A 21,341-nucleotide genomic window follows, 5' to 3' on the forward strand; every position below is an offset into this window, starting at 1 on the left:
GGCTTCTGCTGCTGTAAGCTCAAAATCCTTTTTGTTTGAGTCATAAAATATATATAGATAAAGACAAATACCTGCTTTTCTGACAGTTTTTCCCCACCATTTGCCCTTCAGAGGCCAGAGAGAATTTGAGTGAATTGAGTACATTCTGTATAACTAAGTTTTTTTAGTACTTTTTAAAATTAATGCAGGTTTAATTTTTTCATATCTAATATACTTTGAAAATTCTTCTGTAAAATATTTCATGCTCATCTGCATCTAAGAAATCATTTTCTTAACTCCATGTTTACATTTAAGGGCAATAAATACTTAATTGTTTGAAAAGTTTCATATGCATAGTATGTAAATACTGTAAAGAATTGCAAAATGTTAGAATCTATGATTCTGAACAAAAGATTCCATGATTATAAAAGTTCTGATTTTTGGTAACACGTGCATACTCTGAAATGTTTGTATGTGCTCTGTTAAAATAAATAAATAAATAAAATAAAAAATCGCTGTCCAGGTGAATACTTGATGTAAAGGAAGATGAAGGACCCAGGGCCAGTCAGTGTGAGTAGAGATTTGAATCTTGATCTCTTGGTTCCTAGCCCTGTACTAACCACATGGGCACTCCCTTGTCCACCTGTATAAAAAGCTTCATTGTTTCAAGCACCTTTTTAATTAATTAGTTCAATGTGCTGAAATGTGGAGTGATTTAATGGCCCCTGTACACACTCACTCACTTTCACTCACGCTCATTAAATTGGAAACCATTTCTGGCAGTGAGTAAATTTGACTGATAGATACACATTTTTTGGTCAAAGAACAGTTAGAAGCAAAATAAGAAAATATGCGTATACCTTTGTACATATTTTACATGTTTAATGAATTGCTTCTCCACACCATAGGTTATGGGCTGAGTCTTGGGGGGGGAGGGGGATGTCTCATTTTAAGGGGAACAGGTGATGGTATAGAAGTGTTGGGGTGTATGCAAGTTCCCAAAACATGTATTTAAACAAGTATAGTTTGAATGTATGTGTGTGTATATACTGTCCAAGCAAAGACAAAAATATTTTTAAAAAAATTATAATTCTTGGCCAACATTATTCATAGCTGTAGAAAATTTAAGATGAAGTACACCCAATGAAATATCACAGGAACTGCATTATAGGAAGTACGCAGCACCAGCATATAGACTAGGATCACCCCTCCTCCCTAGTATTAGTGATGATGTCCTGTTAGGTCACCTACCGGGGACCCTTTTTCAACTTGCTTCTGTTTTCCTAATGGAAGATGGAGGCCACTCCTTACCCCAACGCGGTCCCATTTCGTTATAAATGAAAGTTACCATAAGCCCGACCCTCGGGGGTTTCATAGTAATAAAACTCCAAGGGCACCTTACAAAGCACTGAGTCCCCGTAGACAGGGCATGCTAGGTAGAGGAATGCACCATCGTTTTACAGTGTTGCAGTGGTGAGCCATCCCCTTGGTGCCTTGGTGTTAGCTGTCTGAATGACAAAGGTCTAACAGCTGCTAGCCCGCTTCAGGAAGATGATGAGATGTTGCTCCTTTTTTTTTTTTTTTTGTCTTTCCTAATGAAGAGGAAATAAGTTTCCCAAGCACTAGATGAAAGTCTTATTCCTTCAAGGTTCTTGTCCCATTTGGAAGGGAGCCTAGTGACTGAATTTTTGAAAGCTTCCAAGTTCATGGTCCTTGTTTTATGTAACTTTTACTTTTTCACTTTGGTACTTTTTTTACTTTTTTGCTTCCTCTGATTATAAAGAGTTGTTACTATGTTATATTTATCTAACCCCTGTTCGATGTAAACCCACCTGATATGGTATTCTTCCTTGAAGGTCGGTATAGAAAAATGTTAAATAAATAAAGCCAAGATTTTATTTATTTAGTTTTGGCTGGAGGCTGCCCAGTAGTCTTAACTTGAGGGACTCTGTAGTGACCTGATGAACTTTGATCCATGTTTTCCTAGTCAGCACCACCTGGGAAGAGAGAGTAAACCCCCCATGCTCACCCAGAGGGGTCGGCAGAGTCCATGCCTAACCAGAATATCGAGGAGTGGAGATAAGCCGGTACCAAGCAGTGGATTCCAGATGTGTATAAAGGAGGAGAGCCCCCAAATCTACAAAGGACTAGAGGGAAAACCCAGAAACTGTTCAAGGGAAAAACAGATTTACCAAGGGCAGTTTTCAAAACCGTGAGGGCAGGAGCAAAGCCTGTCGTGCGTCTATCTGAGGAATTTGTACCAGTTTTCCTTGGAGAAATTTCAAAAGGGAAATGTATTCTTAGAAATGTTACACTTACAGATATTTTTTTTTCCCCAATGCACACACAGTTTTGAAAATGCAAAACTCCGCATGTTTCCTCCTCTAAGCTAAGCTTGGTACATCTTCATGAGGATATGGGTAAAAGGATATATTTTGAGCCATGCAACTCTAGGTGTCATAGTGGATAATACTTTGAAATCGTCGGCTCAGTGTGCTGCAGCAGTCAAAATAGCAAACAATGTTATGAATTATTAGGAAAGGAATGATGAATTAAATGGAGTATGTCATAATGTCTCTGTATCGCTCCATGGTGAGACCGCACCTTGAATACTGTGTGCATTCTGGTCGCCGTATTTCAAGAAAGATAGTTACGACAGAGAAGGGTGACCAAAATGCTCCCCTATGAGGAAAGACTAAAGGTTAGGGCTGTTCAGCTTGGAGAAGAGACAGCTGAGGGGGGGTTATGATAGAGGTGTTTAAAATCATGAGAGGTCTAGAATGGGTAAATGTGAATCGGTTATTTACTCTTTCAGATAATAGAAGGACTAGGATGCACTCCATGAAGTTAGCATGTGGCACATTTAAAACTAATCGGAGAAATTTCTTTTTCACTCAACGCACAATTAAACTCTGGAATTTGTTGCCAGGGATTGTGGTTAGTTCAGTTAATGTAGCTGGGTTTAAAAAAGGTTTGGTTAAGTTCTTGGAGGGGAAGTCAATTACCTGCTATTAATCAAGTTGACTTAGAAAATAGCCACTGCTATTACTAGCATCAGTAGCGTGGGATATACTTAGTGTTTGGGTGCTTGCCAGATACTTGTAACCTGGATTGGCCTCTGTTGGAAACAGGATGCTGGGCTTGATGGACACTTGGTCTGACCCAGTATGGCATGTTCTTATGTTTTTACCCATATACCTGGTGGGCAGTTTTCAAATAGCCCTTTTACCTGAGTCAGTTGCCGTTTACATGGCAAATGGCTTTTCAAAATTGCCCCTTACTGTTTAGTGCAATGTTTAAATGTGCATTACAGATGTCACAACAAAGGACTGCCAAGTTGTCAGATGTCAAGTTATTTCCACCGAAGAAGCATTTCCCAGTAAGGTTGCATTGGGACACCACTGCTGGGCGTGGAGTCTTTTTATTGAAGGGAGAAAGTGGTAAATGCCCAGGGACTTCGAAGCATTGCTGCCCTCCCTACCCTCACCCCTATCAGAAGACCCTTGGGGAGGGTGAAAGTGAGAGGATTTAGCCAGTCATATTGTGGAGTAAGACACCCCCCTCCCCCATGCTCAGTGAAGACACAGGAGGTGAGGGCTTCAATAGCATTAATCTTCACAACTACAACTTCCATCAGTCTTCTCAACCAGCAGAGATGGCACCAAGAACTCTATATAAAACTTTAATAGGACAATGATGATCTTCTTACAAGGACCTGGTTTTTTTGTTACTTTTATTATAATCTTATGACACTACCACACCGCGTACACGTTTTTCTGTCAGCTGAGTTTATTACTCTCCACGTTTGGGAATGCTGTAAGTGTAGACTGGTAATTCGCCAAGCGCCGAAGGTGACGCCAGAATGAATCTAATTGCAATTATTGCACTATGAAGGCCTTTCTTCATTGCCATTTTGATCTGGAGTATTATCAAGCATTTTGAAACCATCCGCTGTCCAAATGGACATAACTATCTAAAGAAAACTAGACTGTTTTTAACTGTAAGGAACTGCCTGCATGAGATACCACAGTAAGAGGTTAACAATTCAGGCATCTTAAATTACATCCTTAGACCTAAGACTCCCATATGCTGCTAATAATAATGAACGATCGGGGAGGAGAAGGCCTTTATTGCAAATGCTAGGTTGGGAGAAGGCTTTGCACAGCTGTTGACCAGCTGTGTGGTGATCCCGCTAAAGGAACTCTGCCTACTGTTCTCCCCTTACAATAGCCTTAGTAGCCCTGATGGTCTTCTTACATAGCTCTGATGCAACTCCGACTGAGTTTCTGTATTCAAGAGCTCGGACCTTTTTTATTTCTTCTTCTTCTTTTATTTTATTCTTTTTTATAAGGCTTGATTTCATTAAGGACAGTAGATTTTTTCCTAACTAAATATTGGAAAAATAACTTGTTCCTTTCACTTCAGTCTTGAATAATTTGGGGCTGAAGGGTTTTTTCCCCCCCCCATTTTGTTGTCTATAGGAAAATGCTTAAATTGTAGGCTAATGTTAGAGCTGTAGATTTCTTTAAGCCATTACTTTTGCGAAAAGAACATTTTCACCCCCAGACTCTAACATTCAGAATTCATCTGTTTCCTAGTTTTGCAGCATTTGCAATCAAGTGGTGATTACCTTCAATTACATTGTAGCTTGCACATTATAGCTTAGGGGCATGTACATACCTGGGCTCTTAAGGCAGCTGCAGTAAAGAACCTTTTTCATATAAATCAGTTGACTGATATAACACACACAGATCCTTAAGATTCCCATTGTATCATACTTAATTATTTCTTAGATTTATCAGCTGCCTTTCCAGTTGTAGCTCAGGGAAGCTTTCCATACAACGTAGTAAATAGATATACAGTCTTAACGCCATAAAAATTCATCTCCATACAAGCATCATTCCAGCGAGAAACAAGAGATTCAAAATTAATTCTGATTTTTATTTAAACACCCCTCATCCTTCTACCTTGCAACTCTTCACAAACTTTCAATGCAGTCTGCAAATTGCTTGCATATTCAAGCAACATTATGCTTCTGTTCTGCATTGACCTGCTAAAGAGGTTGATATACTAAAGTGTACTTTTTTTTTTTTTTTTTTTGCAAAACAGCATTTTGTGTGAAATGTTTTGCAAAACACCAACAATGGACAAAAATGTTTAAAAGCGTGAAGGTAGGTTTTAAGAGCCGCGTGCGGGCACACTTGTGTGCGTGTTTGCCACGCGTGGCAGTGGATGCGGCCATTTTATAATATATGCACGTATTTGCACGCATGTTATGTAATAGCCTGGATGCGCATACATGTGTGCCCCAGTTTATATGGATGCATGCCTGTGTGCACATATGCCGCCTGGATCGTGAAAGTGGGGGAGATTTCGGTAGATACGTGAGCCGATGCTAGAGCTCATTTTCCCAGTTTGTTCCCAGTTAAAATTGACCAGTTGGTGTTTTGCAAAAGACCACATAGCAATAGTAAACTTTTGTGCATAAATGCCCCCCCTCCCCATGAGTTGCTGTGATGCAATATCATGCAAAAAAGCTCATTAGGAGGGGAATGTGCAAAAACGGGCAAATGAAAATGGATTATGTGGGCCCATTTTGCACACACAAAAAAAAATGAAAACCAAACTACATCTCGCAGAATTAATTTATTTTTTGTGGTCCCAGTGGTTGGAGGAGGGGGGGGGGGGCGGGGATTTGCATAAAGCAGTATGTGCTCTCAAAGGGACCACTTAGCCCATGTGAGGCTCCCTCCCCCAAAGTTAAATTTTTTTTTTTAAATTACGCTTGTATATCTGAACAACAATAAACTGTTTATTTAAAAAAAAAAAAACCCTCCTCCTGGGTGGGACATCGGCACCTGTCAAGGGAGTGAACGCGATGAGCTGGTCGGTCATTTTTGAAAATGATGGCTGAATGGGAAGATCTCTCCTATCCAGGAAGACACCTACCCACTCCTGGCTTTACAGGTAGTGGGGGGGGGGGGGGCAATAAGCCAGTGGCTGCCCATATAGAAAATCTGAGAGAAGACAAGGTTATGTATGTACCAGCGCAACCAGCTCTCTGCATCAAGAAGCATTAGCGCAGTGAGTGTGTCAGCTAAACCCCGACTCTATTTTAGGTTTTAAAGTTGCGCCTTTTCATTGGAATCTCAAGGTGAGTTACGTTCAGGTACTGCAGTTTAGTTCCTGCCCAAGAGGGCTTACAACCTAAGGGGCCTCGTTAATAAGCATTTTTCCAATAGAGACAGAATTAGTAAATCAGGGCCCCAAGTTTGTACTTGAGACAATGGAGAGTGAAGTGAATTTTTACCCAAGGTCAGAAAGAGCGTCGTCTGGATTTGAACCTTGGTTTCTCTGGTTCTCACTTTGCTGCTCTGACCACTAAACTATTTTTCCACTCCGTTCATTTATGCTTATTCATTTATGAACTATTCTTCCACTCCGTTCATTTATGCTTCTTGCATTTTTTTTCCTCAGGTTCTGTGGATGTTGAAAGAATGTTTATCTTTTTGCTCATATTTCTTGTTTGGCCAGCCCTTGACATATTTGTTTCACCATCATCTCAAGCCGTGCTGTGAATATTTTCATAAGAACTAGACTCTCTTCTTTTTAAAGTATATTGTTTACCGTCACTGCTACTGATCATTTTCTAGACACATGCAATGCTGTAGAAATATACACGAGAGGCAGGCCAAATCCCATAGAGTTTACAGACAGGATATAGGCGGTCTTTAGCAAGTTTTGGGGTGCAGGGGCTGTGGAGCCTGAAGCCTGGATTTGCTCACAGCAACCTCTGGAGATCCCTTCCCGGGGACTGCTAGGCAGGCTACTGCTTTTATAACCACAAGATACACTAGTGGAAACATATATTTCTTTCTGTGTCTGGTCATGAGACCTATTATGAACCATTTAGGTGGCTCAAAAGAAAACAATTTAAATGGCTGGATCCAAGTTTATATTTGACTCCATCTGCCTTTCCTGCTCCTCAAATGCTTTAAAAAGATTCTGAAAGTTACACTATGCTTCTTGTCGCGTTACATTGGCAAATGTAGTACAAGACTGAAAAACATCTAATGCACAATCTTAAGAGAGAAAAATATCCATTAGCCATCCATTGATTTCTCCTCTGTTCCCATCTTGTTCTTTTTGGGTTTTTTTTATTCCTAATGTTAACTCCATACAATAATCTCAGAACATGAAAGCATTGGTGGAGCTAATGGAAGGAATATAGAAGCCTCCTGTAGGTGTGTCCTCTCCATTTTTCAAGATATGACTTTGCCAGATTTTAATGCAAGGACAGATTTTTCTCCCATTCTTTCAGATCAGGTTTGTTCGGAGTTGGGTACGTAGGTTATAAACAGTCATAGCATTCTGCTAGCAATCAACAGTGAAATATAGGTGAGTACCGCACCCCCTGTTTTAGCACGGTGGTGTGTGTGTGTGTGTTCGTAGATGCTGAAAATGTTTGTTTTACGTCTGAAAAAGGGACCTGGAAAATACCGAAAACTTTGTGATGCACAGTAACATCTACATTTAAAAATTCTGTACTAGATCAATAGATATTGCAGTTGCCAAAATATATCCTCTTTGCATATGGTAAGTTGGTCTTTGTTTTTTGTTTTTTTTTTTAAAATTCAAATCTTAACTGACCCACATTCAAGACTGCCGAATTATCTAAGTTTTATAAATTGTTGCATGCGTGCAAAAGCAATGGTTCTGGAGTAATCCATAAAATCCGATGGATGTACCCGTCATGTCAAGTATTGCTGATCTTCCTAAATTTTATCGGGGGGGGGGAGCGATTTACTGATAGGCAGAGTATTCAAATGCTCTGGGGCAGCTGCCCTGCTGCTTGAGTTTTACCTCATGAGCTGTGATGTTTGCTCTCTCTTGGCGATTGGGGGATGGGGAGCACAGCCAGCTGTCCACATGGCTGTGGAGAACCAGGGGTATAAATCTGCTAAATTTAGTCGTGGTAAAAAAAAAAACCCCAATATACCGGTGTGTGTGTATATATATATTTTTGGTGATCACCAGGTAAACAATATAATTGCTACACAATCCATGTATCCTCATTCACACCGAGGAGGGAGCAGAACATTTCAAAATCTGACATTGGGGATCAACTACACTACCTCTTGGAGCAAGGGCAAAAGAGACCAGATTGAAAATTAATTCCTTTGTTTTTAAGATATTAAAATGGAGGAGGAAGACCTGATTTATTAAGTCCCTCTAATCTTCACATAGACATTGGGTGTAGGGAAGGTGAAAGAAGCTTGTGTTCATCAAAATGCTACCCAAGTGCTGATGGGCGGTGACTGAAAGCACAAATAATGACTTGTATCACTTTATGCAGATTTGTGCTGCTGTGCGTCTAGAACTTGGCAAAGCTCAGATAACATTTCCATCAGGCAGCTAGTGTAATTAAGTACTACCCTTCAGCTTACATCTCCTTTTAAGACGTTTTTATACATCTTGATTTAAAACATGGCAATTGGGCGAGATTAAAGCAGCAAATTGTGCCTATAAAACAAGCCCCTGAAAATTAGCAAGGGGCTATAAAAATTTTATAAAGGGAGTAGAGCACGTGCCGCTAATCTAATAAAAACTTTTTTGGAAAGCAGAGCAATTAATGGCAAAATATAAATAAGCTGATTTGCAAGCTGCTACACTCAGGTTGTAAATTGCTTTAACTTTATTTCCCCCCATTCAAATGATAGGGGTGTGCATAACAAAACGTATATATTTTTTCATATCATTGTGTCATTTTGGTTGTATGTTTGTTTTGACTTCCCATGTGTATTTATTTTTCTTTTGTTTTAGTGTGACTTTTTTTTTTTTTTTTTACGATGCACACACTTTTTTTTTTCTGCTTACAGCACATATATTTGGGTGAATGTTGTGTTTAGCTTGCCCTGAAATGCTTTAGTATGTGCTAAAATGACATCAGTGGAACACTACTAGTTTTTAATGTGCTGTTTCGGATGGGAAATGAGACAAACCGAAACCAGAAATACCGCTGTCTTGTGACCATTTTTAAACGACTTGCACATCCTTAATCAAATGACCAACTCTTATTTGCAAGTCTATGAAGATTTCATCAATTTCTGGAGGAGAATACGTGCGCAGCTACTGAACACATGGTAGCATGTACGCAAAGGGGTGGAATTAGCATAAGCTTGAATTTAGCGAGCAATACAGACATGGGACAAAAGGGCAAAACAGTGTTCAATTGTGAGAATTTGGAAAAGAATGGAATAGTTTCTTATACTATTTCCATAATTGTCTTCAATCATTTAATTACACTTATTAAACAGGTGTGGGCACACATATGTGTGAGCATCAATACACACCCAGAGATGGCGGCTGTTTTATAACATGCACGCACATACAGAAGCATGTTATAAAATAGCCCTGGCATGCATGCATATATGTGCACCTAGTTTTAAGCTTGTGCATGCCCAGCATCATAAATCTGGTTTGAGCAGTGTAAGTGAGGGAATTTATAATAGGCACATGTTCAGGACATGGCCAGTTTCACCAGTACATCCACCAGTTCACCCAGTCTAGAGCTAGGTCTTCCAAACCCCCGCTGGTTCTTTAGCTGGCACTCCCCCCAGACCCCTTATACCCCTTGATAAATTCATATAGAGTCAATAGAAGGGAGTAGAGGCATGGAGCAGACACAGCCTTAATGGAGTGATTTGTTTTTTCCTAGGATTATGGTGGGGAAAAAATACAATCTGCTATTGAACTGAGACCAACGCTACTGTCCACAGCAGGTCACATTTAAGCTTTTACATACTCTTTGGATATGCTTTTTTTTATTTTTAAATACCTAGCACCTTAACTGGAAAGAGCAATGCTATAACCAGCAAAGATGGATTAATAAGCACCATTAGTAACTGTGAATGGGGAACAATCTTGATTTTCATTTGATTTTATTTAAAAATGTGTGTGAGTTGGTCAGTGCAGTTGTATATAGTAAAGTTACAATATTTGTATTAGTTTGGTTTTCCCGTTTTGTGTAATTTGAAAATGTTGTCTTGCATTATTGTCTCCTTTCTGTACTGTGATCTTAGTACAATCTTAAATTAAAATATAAAAATGTATCAGATGGGGAGGATAACTTTGAAACAGCTGCTTGCATGCCCATGTATGTGTAAAAAGGGCCCACACATTTGCTATACTATTTTATAGTATGCACATATGTGCCCATTGCATGTAACACTACCATGCAACATACATGTGTACATAAGCTTTTGTGCGAATACATGCAATGCATTGAAACCACATACATCAATGGATTGAAAGCATGTACTTTACCCACCTATTATAAAAATATACATGCATGAAAGTATACTAGGACTTATTCGTGTAAGTTTCGCTTGACATTTGGTATGTCGGCCAATTTTAAAACATGCATGCATCAAAGAAATTTATCAATTAGTCCCCATTTTATTGTAATGAAAACCTTAGAATTATTTCTCAAATCATATATTTTGATACATATTTATATTAACACAAAAATGTCTTGTTTGGGTTTTCATTTTGTGTGTATACTGCTTGGTTCCTCCGATGGCTGCCTGGCGGGATGCCTAGTATTCCTTGGCAGTCATCCATACAGGTATTAGCGGGTCCAATGTTGCTTAGCCAAGTACTTAGAGGGAGTACAACGAGAACGCTGATCCAAATGCTGCTCCCCTAGGTTGGGTAATTTTAAAACAATTAATCACGATTTTATAATGCATTTGAACCTTTCTAAACCTGTAGGTTTTGTTTTCTTATTAATGTGGATGAGAACTATAGTTATGATGTAGATTGGTAGGATGCATTGTAGCCACGATAATACATTTTATTGGAGATCTGATTTAAAAAAGTTATTATTGGACATTTTTGATAGATTCTGCACAAGACTCTCTGCACAATATTTATTTATTTATTTATTTAGAATCTTTTAATATACCGATACTCAAGATAAATATCTTATCGTACCGGTTTACAGCAAAACAAGGGAAACCAACCATATAGGAGAAAAAGTTACATAAAACAAGGTGATGAATTCAGGACAATTGTAAGAAATGGAAATAGCTTAACATAGCGCTACTATAGAGTAGAAAACTAGCAAAGTAAAATAATGACTAGGTGAATGACTTGGTAGGTGATCAGCAAACAAACAAACGAAGAACAAGCAGTTTTTAAATCAATTAGTAGGTGATCAAACCAAAGCAGTGTTTTAAGGGGTGGTACTGTCTGAACAGGGCAACTGATTAATGAGGATGGGGTTGATGCTAAAAGGGAGGGGGTGGTCGAGGGGCTAGAGGCTTGGAGGAGGGGGGCGGGGGATCAGAGGGGAGGAAAGATCAAAGGGTGGGGGGGGGAAAGGTGGGTTGAGAATCTAGCAGGGAGGCTTGTATAGTTACTGGTAGGGAGCAGGAGAGCAGTCTGAGCTTGAAATTGTAGATGGAAACAGAGTAGTTTAGATGGGAGCTATGAAACAGTATTTAAGTACATGCTATGAAGGAATATTATGTACAATCCCAATTTGTGGATTTGTGGAATGTTCAATCAGGGAAGGCTTGTTTGAAAAGCCAGGTTTTCAGTTTCTTTCTGAAGGACACAGGGCATTGTTCCTGGCGAAGCTCTGGTGGTAATGAGTTCCATTGAGAGGGTCCGGCAGTTGAAAAGGCCCGTTTCCGAATGGAGGGGTGAAGTGAGGCTTTAGTAGGGGGTGCATGAAGCGATCCTTTATAAGCCGTTCTGATTGGTCTTGTAGATGCGAACAGGTTGAGTGGGATTTTGAGTTGGAGTGTGGAATGCAGGTAGATGTTTTTATGGATAATGGTCAGAGCCTTAAACAATATTGTAAAGTTGATGGGAAGCCAGTGTAAATTTTTGAGTAAAGGTGTGATATGGTTTCTTCTCCTTGAATTGGTTAGGATCCTGGCTGCAGCATTTTGAAGCATCTGTAATGGTTTTGTTGTGGCGGCAGGAAGGCCTAGGAGTAATGCGTTACAATAATCAATTTTTGAAAACAGTATGGCCTGAAGGACTGATCGGTAATCATGAAGGTGTAGGAGGGGTCTGAGCTGTTTTAAAACATGTAGCTTGTGGAAGTGGTGGTGGTTATGAACTTTTTGACGTTCATGCGGGAGTCTAGAATAGCTCCAAGGTCTCTCACATGGTTTACTGGTGGTGTGAAGTGGTTGTTGACGAGAGGGTTGGAATCATTGGGTGAGATGACAAGGATCTCCGTTTTTGAAGTGTTGAGGACAAGGTTGAGACTAGAGAGGAAAAGATTGATGGATTGAAGGCAGCTGTTCCAGAAATTTAAGGTTTTGGAGATGGGATCTGTGATGGGGATCAAGATCTGTACGTCGTCAGTGTAAATGAAGTGAGTCAGGTTGAGACTTTCTAGAAGCTGGCATAGGGGTAGCAGATTAATATTAAACAGTGTAGGGGATATAGACTAACCCTGGGGTACTCTGTAAGTGGAAGATATGGGGTGGGATTCATTATTATTTATTCTGACCTTGTAGATCCTATTATTAAGGAAGGATTTAAACCAATTGAGGGCGGTGCCAGCGATGCCGATGTCCGAAAGTCGGTTGATGAGGATTGAATGGTTCACTGTGTCAAACGCTGCTGAAATGTCGAGTAGAGCCAGTAGAAAGGATTGGCCTTTGTCTAGGCCCATTAGGATGTTATCTGTTAAAGAGATTAAGAGGGATTCAGTGTTTAGGTGTTTTCAGAATCCGAACTGGGAAGGGTAGAGAATGTTGTGGAGGTCTTGGTAGTCGGAGAGTTGGTGGTTGACTAATTTTTCCATTAGTTTGGCTATAAATGGTAACTTGGCGATAGGACGAAAGTTTGCGGGGTTAGATTGATCCAGGTTAGGTTTCTTAATTAAAGGTTTTAGTGATGCGAATTTCAAGGAGTCGGGAACCTTTCCTTGGGAGAGGGAAAAATTGATTATATCAGCCAGATGCTTGGCAATGGTGTTTGGGATGGTGAGTAAGAGTTTAGTCTGTAGTTGGTCTGATGGATGGGACGAGGGCTTCATTTTCTTGAGTAAGGATTCAATTTCAAGGGAAGAAGTTTGTTCAAAGGATTCAAGTACGGATTTCTTGATAGATGGGGGTGAATAGCTATACAACAGAGGAAAGGGGGAAAAATAATTTAAAAGCCCAGGAGACACCAGACATGGCATGGGCAAGCGAAATGGCAATTTCGCTTACAGTTGCCAAGATTATTAGGCAGGTCTCCAAAAATGTTGACTTTTTTCAAGTTGCTATGGAGGTTGTGATTGAGGAGGACTTCAGCATCATTAACTTAACTTATCTCTTCCCAGGCCCTACCAGTGGCAGAGTTAGCAGCAGTATCCCAGGCCCGGGGTCAAACAGCCACAGAATCTTCCTGGTTTGGTACCAGGTGCTGAATGTCTGGAATTCTTCCAGACTTGACATTTTTCGCTTCTTTGTAAGAGCATACTCAATGCATGGCTAAGCTAGGAGGACATGCCAGGGGTATGGTAGAGAGATTTGTTGGTCACTGTTTTAGATCCATCTTCTTACAAAAGAACTGAGTAGCACATCTGGGTGGAAAAGGAATTAGCCAGGTGGTTCTGATTAGGCTGGGAAAGAGGAAATGAGACTCAGGAGGTTAGAGGGTTGGAAACACATTATTATTGGGGTGGGGGAGGGGGGAGGGAAAGATCTTTCTAACAGTACAATATACAGTCTCTTCTTGGCTAACATGGTCACTTTGATAGGAACTTGGAAATAGAAATGTTTTTAAAACATTTTTCATAGGGATATGCTTTTGTTTATAATGAAATAGAAACTGACTGTTTTTTGTTTTTTTTTAAACAAGAAGAAATAAAAAAGTGACATTTTTAGTTTTCTCTTCATTTTATTTACAATAGTGTAGCCATCCCCCACCACTGATTAAACCTACTGTCAAACTTAAAAATAAATAAATAAATAAATAAAAGCTCCCCTAACCTCGGGCTTGCCTCCAAACAACCCTGCATTTTACTCCATAGGAATGAGGTGCAAAGGGGGCACCATTTTTTGGAGTACAGCCCATACTGCAGGATGGCACCATCTTTGGGTAAGCTAGCTTCATTCTGAAGTATGGCACTGACGGGGCAGGAGAACACTGCTGTCCCCTTGGGACCCCACAGGTACAATATGGAGGGTGGGGGAGTATACGTTAGGTCCATACCCTGTTTCCCCGAAAATAAGACAGTGTCTTATATTAATTTTTGCTACCAAAGATGCACTGGGCCTTATTTTCAGGGGATGACTTATTTTTCCATGAAGAAGAATTCACGTATATTGTTGAACAAAAAAATGAACATTTATTATATTCTGAATAGTTGTCTGGTTATGCTGGTTTGTGATGACAACTAACTGTGAATCCTGCAGGGTAAAAAAATCACAGCTGCATGCTCTGGTGTTCTGTGCGACGGGCATGCTCCCAAATAAAAACTTTGCTAGGTCTTACTTTCGGGGGAGGTCTTATATTTAGCAATTCAGCAAAACCTCTACTAGGTCTTATTTTCTGGGGATGTCTTATTTTCGGGGAAACAGGGTAGGAGTTAGAGGGATGGAAGCAAGCCTAGAAGGCTTTTTGTAAAAGTTGAGTAGGTTTCGTGGGCAGGGCTGTTGATTAGCATTTAGTATTTGTTGCCAATAGCGCATGCTAAAACATTTTGATGTGTGCCATTTCTGTTAATACACACTTAAAAAAAAGAAAACTAAACTGTTCCCAATAATGAAATAAAAAAAAAATTAACCCCCTCACACACACCCACCTAATTTATATTATCTTATGAACCTTGAGGACAAGATGGAGAAGATAGGTATAGATATACTTATGCTGTTGTGTTAGGTCTAGTGTAAGGACTTGAAATTCATCAGGAGGGTATTTCATTTACCCTGCCATGGACTGGGATAACAGTAACAATCTCAGAAGGCAGCTTTTATATTTCATTAGATAGGAAAGTCCTAGTTTTTCAGTCCTTTGGTTTTCAAACAATGAACAGCACAAGGATAGGATGGAGGATGTTGAGTTTTACCCATGAAGGATAACTTTAAAAAAAAAAAATACATGTGGCAGCATATTACCCACATATATTGCTGTGAGCAGATCTATGCTAGTATTTTATAACCCATGCATATATATCTCTATCCTGCACCATATGCCCAAATATATGCAGTCATTGAAAGAACACAGATCAGCGCACCAAACCTGTGTACTTTTCCTACCTATTTTAAAAATATGCGCCTGTATATTTTTAGTGTGAAAATACAGTAGGGTTTACATCTATTATAATTTTAGATGAATTTTAAAAGCCTGGCACACGCCAAAACTGGGAGATGTGCGCCAAGCGGATTTTTATAAGCCACCCATGTACGCGCGTATCTCCCACTGCACGCACAAGTAAAACGTTTTGGAAAAGGGGCGGGGCATGTGATGGACTGGGCATTCTGGGATTCACGCTTGAAATTTGTGCGTACGTATGTACATGCACTGGCACGCACCGAGGTCCCCCTGCTGTGTAACTTGACCTGCTACGGATGAAAAAAATCTGAGCAAGTCAGCGGGGTTTTAAGTCTTGGGGCTAACAGGGGAAGGGAGGCTGCTAAACTAGGTGGGTTTGGAAGTCTATCCCTTAAGTGTGAGAACTGGGAAAAGCAGCAATGGTGTTGGCGTGCGTCTCTTGTAAAATTTCCCCACTTATGTGGTAGATGTAGGATTTGCATTTATGCATGTCCAGGCTATTTTATAATATGCACACATACATGCACCTATGTTGTAAAATGACCATATCCCTGGGCGTGTTTTTTCGAACACGTGCACATGTCCACCTGCATGCTTCTTTAAAAGTTACCGTCCCTGTGTGCAAATTGGTGTGTGTTAAAACATGCATGCATCAAGGAAGTTACCAGTTTTACCAAGAAGTCCCCCAATTCATGCAGTTCTTCTCCAGGTCATTGAGACCCTCCTGGTTCTTCAGTTTAAATTCCTGACCTCCCACCTGGCCATTAATACACAATAAAGATAATTAACTGGTGTAAAACTATGCGAGTAGATTGGCAAACCAATGGATGCAAGTGTCTTTTTTTTTTTTTTAAATAGCAACTTATGTGCATAAATATAGGTCCCGCCCTGGAATGCACTTGGTGGGTATCTGGTGGTGAAGCAGATTAGAAACACCCCTGAAGTCTCTGTGTAAAGCAAGTATGCACAAAGACACATAGAAGCAGGTGCTCTAAAGGAATCAAAATATAGTCTGGATATGGTGAAATAAGGATACAATTAGAAAGTGAAAATAGAAATCTGGGTACTACACAGATTAAAGCTCATTTGCATGGATGGAATTCTGTGTCTAATTAGGAATCTTACGTATAGCTTCAGCTTCTTTAGTTTCAATTCTCCAGTGTAAAACCTAAAATAAACTGTAGAATTGAAATACACTAAACAGTATTGTAGTGGAGATTCCTGTCTTTCTAATGAGCCAGGTTGCAGAAATTTTGTATCATAGAACAAAATTAACTTCTACTATATCTTGCCCAAAATAAAGTATGATAGTCAATAAATAGGTAATGGGAGCCTTGGCAATTATTACAAATGGAAATGACGATAGCCTGACTTTGGTTGTTAGGTAGGGTATTAATACTCTATGGGTTTTCCTTTGTCTTAGGATTTCCCTTTTAGGAACGTGTAAGCCAAATTTGAGTAAGCTGTGCTCCATTCAGGACATTTCGGGATTCACGTTCTGTGAAAGGGCCGAAAATAGTTGGTAGAAGAATACGTGAGAGAGGTGCACAGGACAGCACTTCCTGGGGCACCATGCCAACTCTGGCCTTTAATCTATTAATCTTTTTCTTGCTACACCCGATACATAGAGCAGCTCAGAACAGAGGAGGAACATGAGCATAGTCGAGAGGTTTCGGCAAAGTAAAGCATGTAAATAAGCCGGATACTTCATGCAGACGTGATCAGGTCTGCATTTGTTCCGTGTGTAAACTTCTCACAAAAAGGTTGGAAAGTATGCTATGCATCTTCATAGCTCACCCATCCACAATATGGTGAGAACTAGCTTAGTCTCTCTTGACTCCCGCTCACTGTGGGATTTTGTTTGCAAAATTCCTGAGCTCAATAAATGTCCATAGTGTGTTCTGTCATGCTGCAATAAAAATACTTGGGTCTGATTTGGGGTATACAGAGAGCTCTTTCCCCCGTGGAGATTTACTCCTTTCCATAATTTGTTACAATTCTGTCTCAAGCTGAATGGGCAATAATTAGCCAAGTGCTGAGCTTTTCAAAATCCTTGAGAATTATAGATGGAGAACAAGAAAATAATGGGTACTGATTGATTTCGTCATGCACCAGGGAATGTGGTATTTTAGTAGTCTCAAGTAGATAGCTCCACAGTTCTGCTCAGATTTCACAGAATAGATCACTCAAGGATTGGAAAATGGCAAGACCAATGCTGTTCTTTAAATAAAGCACATCTATAGCCACCAAGCTACATTATTCAGACATAAGACATTGATTAAGCATGGAAACTTGTATGTTCATTTATCCAGGATGGTAGACAATCGGTGAGTTGAAGAACTAAAACTGACTTGGATAAGAAGCTTCTCCTTGCATTGTGCATAGTAATAACTGGGCAAACTGAGCCAATTCGTCTTTGCTTGTTATCATCTAAGATGCTAAGATATATTTCTATCTAAAATAAGGACAGCCAAAGCCAAGACTTGCAGAAATGGCTTACTTTTAAAAAGCCCACTTTAGATATCTTGTAGGGCTGCAAATACAGAATCCTCAAAATCATTTCACCAGCTGCTTTTCAGAGGCATGCAAGTAGTGAATATTAGCATACATTTTGTACGCTCACAAGAAACTTGTATAATGATGGTAAGAGCATTCTTACCTCGCATACCATGAAGACTGTAATCTTACCTCTTACATTCTTACCTCGCATATCATGAAGACTGTAATCTGTAAACACCTGTATTTATTATAAGAATTTGTATTTACTATTTATATTTATTATTTAGCCATTAACATTGTTCTGTTACCACTTGGTACTATTTCTCTCCTTTACCTCAAACTCTAAGTTCCTACTAAGTTAGCCATGTTATTTATACCCAATTGTTGGATGTAATTGTATATTTGTTTAATTGTTCAATCTGTTTGATGTAATTTTCTGTTCCTTGTTCTGTGTAAACCGAAGTGGTATGCACAAGTGCATGAACTCCGGTATATAAAAGCCTTTAAATAAATAAATAAATAAATAAATGAAACAAAACATGGTGCATGCACATCACTGTCCCACTAGAATTAAAATCACTAATAAATCACACTTCAGCTGTCATTCATCTACAGGAACATGGCCCATTCTACCTTACAATTCAACCCCTTAGGTTTCAAAGTATCCCAATTAAAAATAAATTGCTGTTATTAGTACAAAAAACAACTTTGAAATATCACCCTCATGTTTAATGTCCACCTGACTGATAACAAAAAACTTTAAAACTTCAATGAGGTGCTGCAGAGCTATTCGATGCTCTACTAACAGAGCTTTATTATACCAGTGTGAAATCAACTTAAATGTTCCAATGAGGAAAAGTTAGAGGTTAGGGCTGTTCAGTTTGGAGAAGAGATGGCTGAGCCCCCTCAGCCATCTCTTCTCCAAACTGGTCTACAAAATTATCAAAGGACTTCGGGTAAATGTGGAATGGTTATTTACTCTTTCAGATAATACAAGGGCTAGGGGGCTCTCTATTAAGTTAGCAAGTAGCTCATTTAAAACAAAGTAACTGAGTTTAAAAAAAGTTTGGATAAGTTCCTGGATGAGAAGTAAAAAAACTATTAGAGGTAGATTTTCAAAGGGTTACGCGTGTAACCCTTTAAAACCTACCCCTGCGCGCGCAGAGCCTATTTTGCATAGGCTTGGTGGCGCGCATATGTCCTGGGGTGGGGCCGGGGACGGGGCAGCGGTCCGGGGGTGGTGCACCGGCAGCTGGCTGGCGCGCGCGCAAGTTACGCCTGGCGTAACTCCTGCAATAAAAGTAGGGGGGATTTAGATAGGGGAAGGTGGGGGGGAGTGAAAGGAAAGTTCCCTCCGAGGCCTCTCCGATTTTGGAGTGGCCTCGGAGGGAACGGGGAAGCCATCGGGCCTCCCCTAGGGCTCGGCGCGCACAAGTGTGCATCCCCTTGCGCGTGCTGACCCCAGATTTATAACGTGCACGGCAGCGCATTCATGTTATAAAATCGGGTGTACATTTGTGTGCGTCGGGTAGTGAGCACAAATGTACCCTGCGTGCATAAGATTCAAAATCTGCCCCTTAATGAATAAGGAATAGCCACTGCTTGTTGCCAGCATTAATATCTTGGGATCTATTTAATGTTTGGGTACTTGTCAGGTACTTGTGTCTTGGATTGGCCACTGTTGGAGACAGGATACTGGGGTTGATGGACCCTTGGTCTGACTCAGTATGGCATACCTTATGTTCTTATGCTTCCTAATTTGAATGTTTATGGGACGTTTTGTCTGAACAATATAAATTAAGTTAGAGGGACGTATAGTGTGAACTATTTGATGTTATGCATGAAAAATATCCCTGTAACTTAAAATCATGTGTGAATGTTGAATAGTAAAAACTAGAAATCTGCAAAACATATGGACCTTGAACTGCGTACATATTGACCATTCACTGTCACTGCTTCCTCTGGATTATAGGCAAACACAAGGTGACCAACTGTTCTCATAAAGACCTATTTTTCTGTAGTGCAAAGATGGGATATTCTGCAAATAATTGATTACCCATAAGAATAAGCCAGTGCCTGCGTATTATGATTTTAATTTGTGAGGAGTGACGAGAATGGACTCGCATTCATCTCCAGTGACCAAAAAATTCTCCCTATTTGCGTATAATGTATGGTTATATGCTTTCCATATTGATTTATTGGTATACTTTCGATCCCTAAAACGCACGGACAACTCTATTGCCTGTTTATGTTCCTCGGTGGATGAATATAACCTTCGAAGCCGTAGGAACTATCCTATCAGTATATCATCCTTCAAGTTTGTTTGTTTATTTATTTAAAAACTTTTCTATACCGTCGCTAAGTTATATACCATTGCAACGGTTTACAAATAGGCACATAGACTAAGGTAAGTAAATGTAGGATATCTTACATTCTAACAGGTGCCAATAAAGTTTGGTTACAATTTCATAAATAAAATCATTATTTGAGTAATGTTGGTCAAGTCCAGGTATATTATTGAGTTACTATCGCTTTGAAATATTACTTCTTAAAAGTAGGATTGATTAAATTCATTCTCATCTGCATTACCTTGTACTTTCCTTGGATAGAAACTTACAGTATTGCATTATGCATTTTTTTTGTCTGTTTCCTTATTGTAGTCTTAAATTGACCATTCTCTTTGCATATCACTAAATATAAAATAGAAATTTGATCTTGTTGACAATTAAATTCGAATTTCAAATTAATATCTTTGCCATTCAACCATCCCATAAATTCTTCTAAAGACTGCCTTGATCCTGACCAAATGAAGACATTAGTCTATAAAACACTTCCATATAAAAATGTGCTCTGTTTATACCGAATCATACACAGTTTCAAAACTGCCCACATCTGTATGCCTTTAATTTGTGGAAACAAATCCTTGTCAAATTGAAAGAAACTCCTCTTAAGAACTATGGATGCCAATTGAGCACATATCAGTTTGTGTTCTCCAAATTTGGTAACTATCCAAAATGTCCTCTATAATTGTTAGAACTTACTGTTGAGGTTTGTATATAAAGAGGTGATCTGCTATAACCAACCACCAATCCTTCTGAACTTGTGTAATATTATCCAAATGTTTAATAAAATGAGCTGAATCTCTTATATAGGAAGTACCTGCAACATGCGTTGAAACAAATTGTCAGGATATTTGGAAATAGTTTCTGGCGGGGGATCTGTGTTTGAATCTATGGGTTGACCTGGTGTAACTTCTAATGACTTATGAATTTTTGGAAGAAGGTACAAAATTGGTGCTACCGAATATTCTTGATATTAATAAGCAAATTATTTCTCATTAATGAGTTCCTGCCATAATGCCCCTTTCAAAATAGTTTTTATAACCCCTTAGAGACTGATCCTATGATGATAATCAGTAATTTATACTATCTCCCCATTGATGCAAAGCTTCACCAATATACTGTTCCCTATTCATCACTACTACACCCCCAATTTTGTTTGTGTTATCCAACATTGTGTTTTTTTTTATATGTGCATGTATGTGCTTGTGATTTATATTGTACATATGCTTTTAT

At 39.4% G+C, this 21,341-nt stretch overlaps 1 protein-coding gene across 7 annotated transcripts in view; it reads left to right on the forward strand.

Annotated features, from left to right (window-relative positions):
- Positions 1-21,341, forward strand: part of SGCD (sarcoglycan delta) — a 667,313-nt gene that overhangs the window by 73,701 nt on the left and 572,271 nt on the right. The window contains exon 1 of one of the 7 annotated variants that reach the window (XM_029584041.1): positions 9,698-9,761. The exons of 5 other annotated variants lie outside the window; for them this stretch is intronic. The gene's annotated coding sequence lies outside the window, so the exon portion shown is untranslated. Of the gene's footprint in view, positions 1-9,697; positions 9,762-21,341 lie in introns of those variants that run through there. One more of the 7 variants, XM_029584039.1, reaches the window with a different exon arrangement.

This window comes from Rhinatrema bivittatum, chromosome 18 (genome assembly GCF_901001135.1).
Source record: "Rhinatrema bivittatum chromosome 18, aRhiBiv1.1, whole genome shotgun sequence".
NCBI lineage: Eukaryota > Metazoa > Chordata > Amphibia > Gymnophiona > Rhinatrematidae > Rhinatrema > Rhinatrema bivittatum.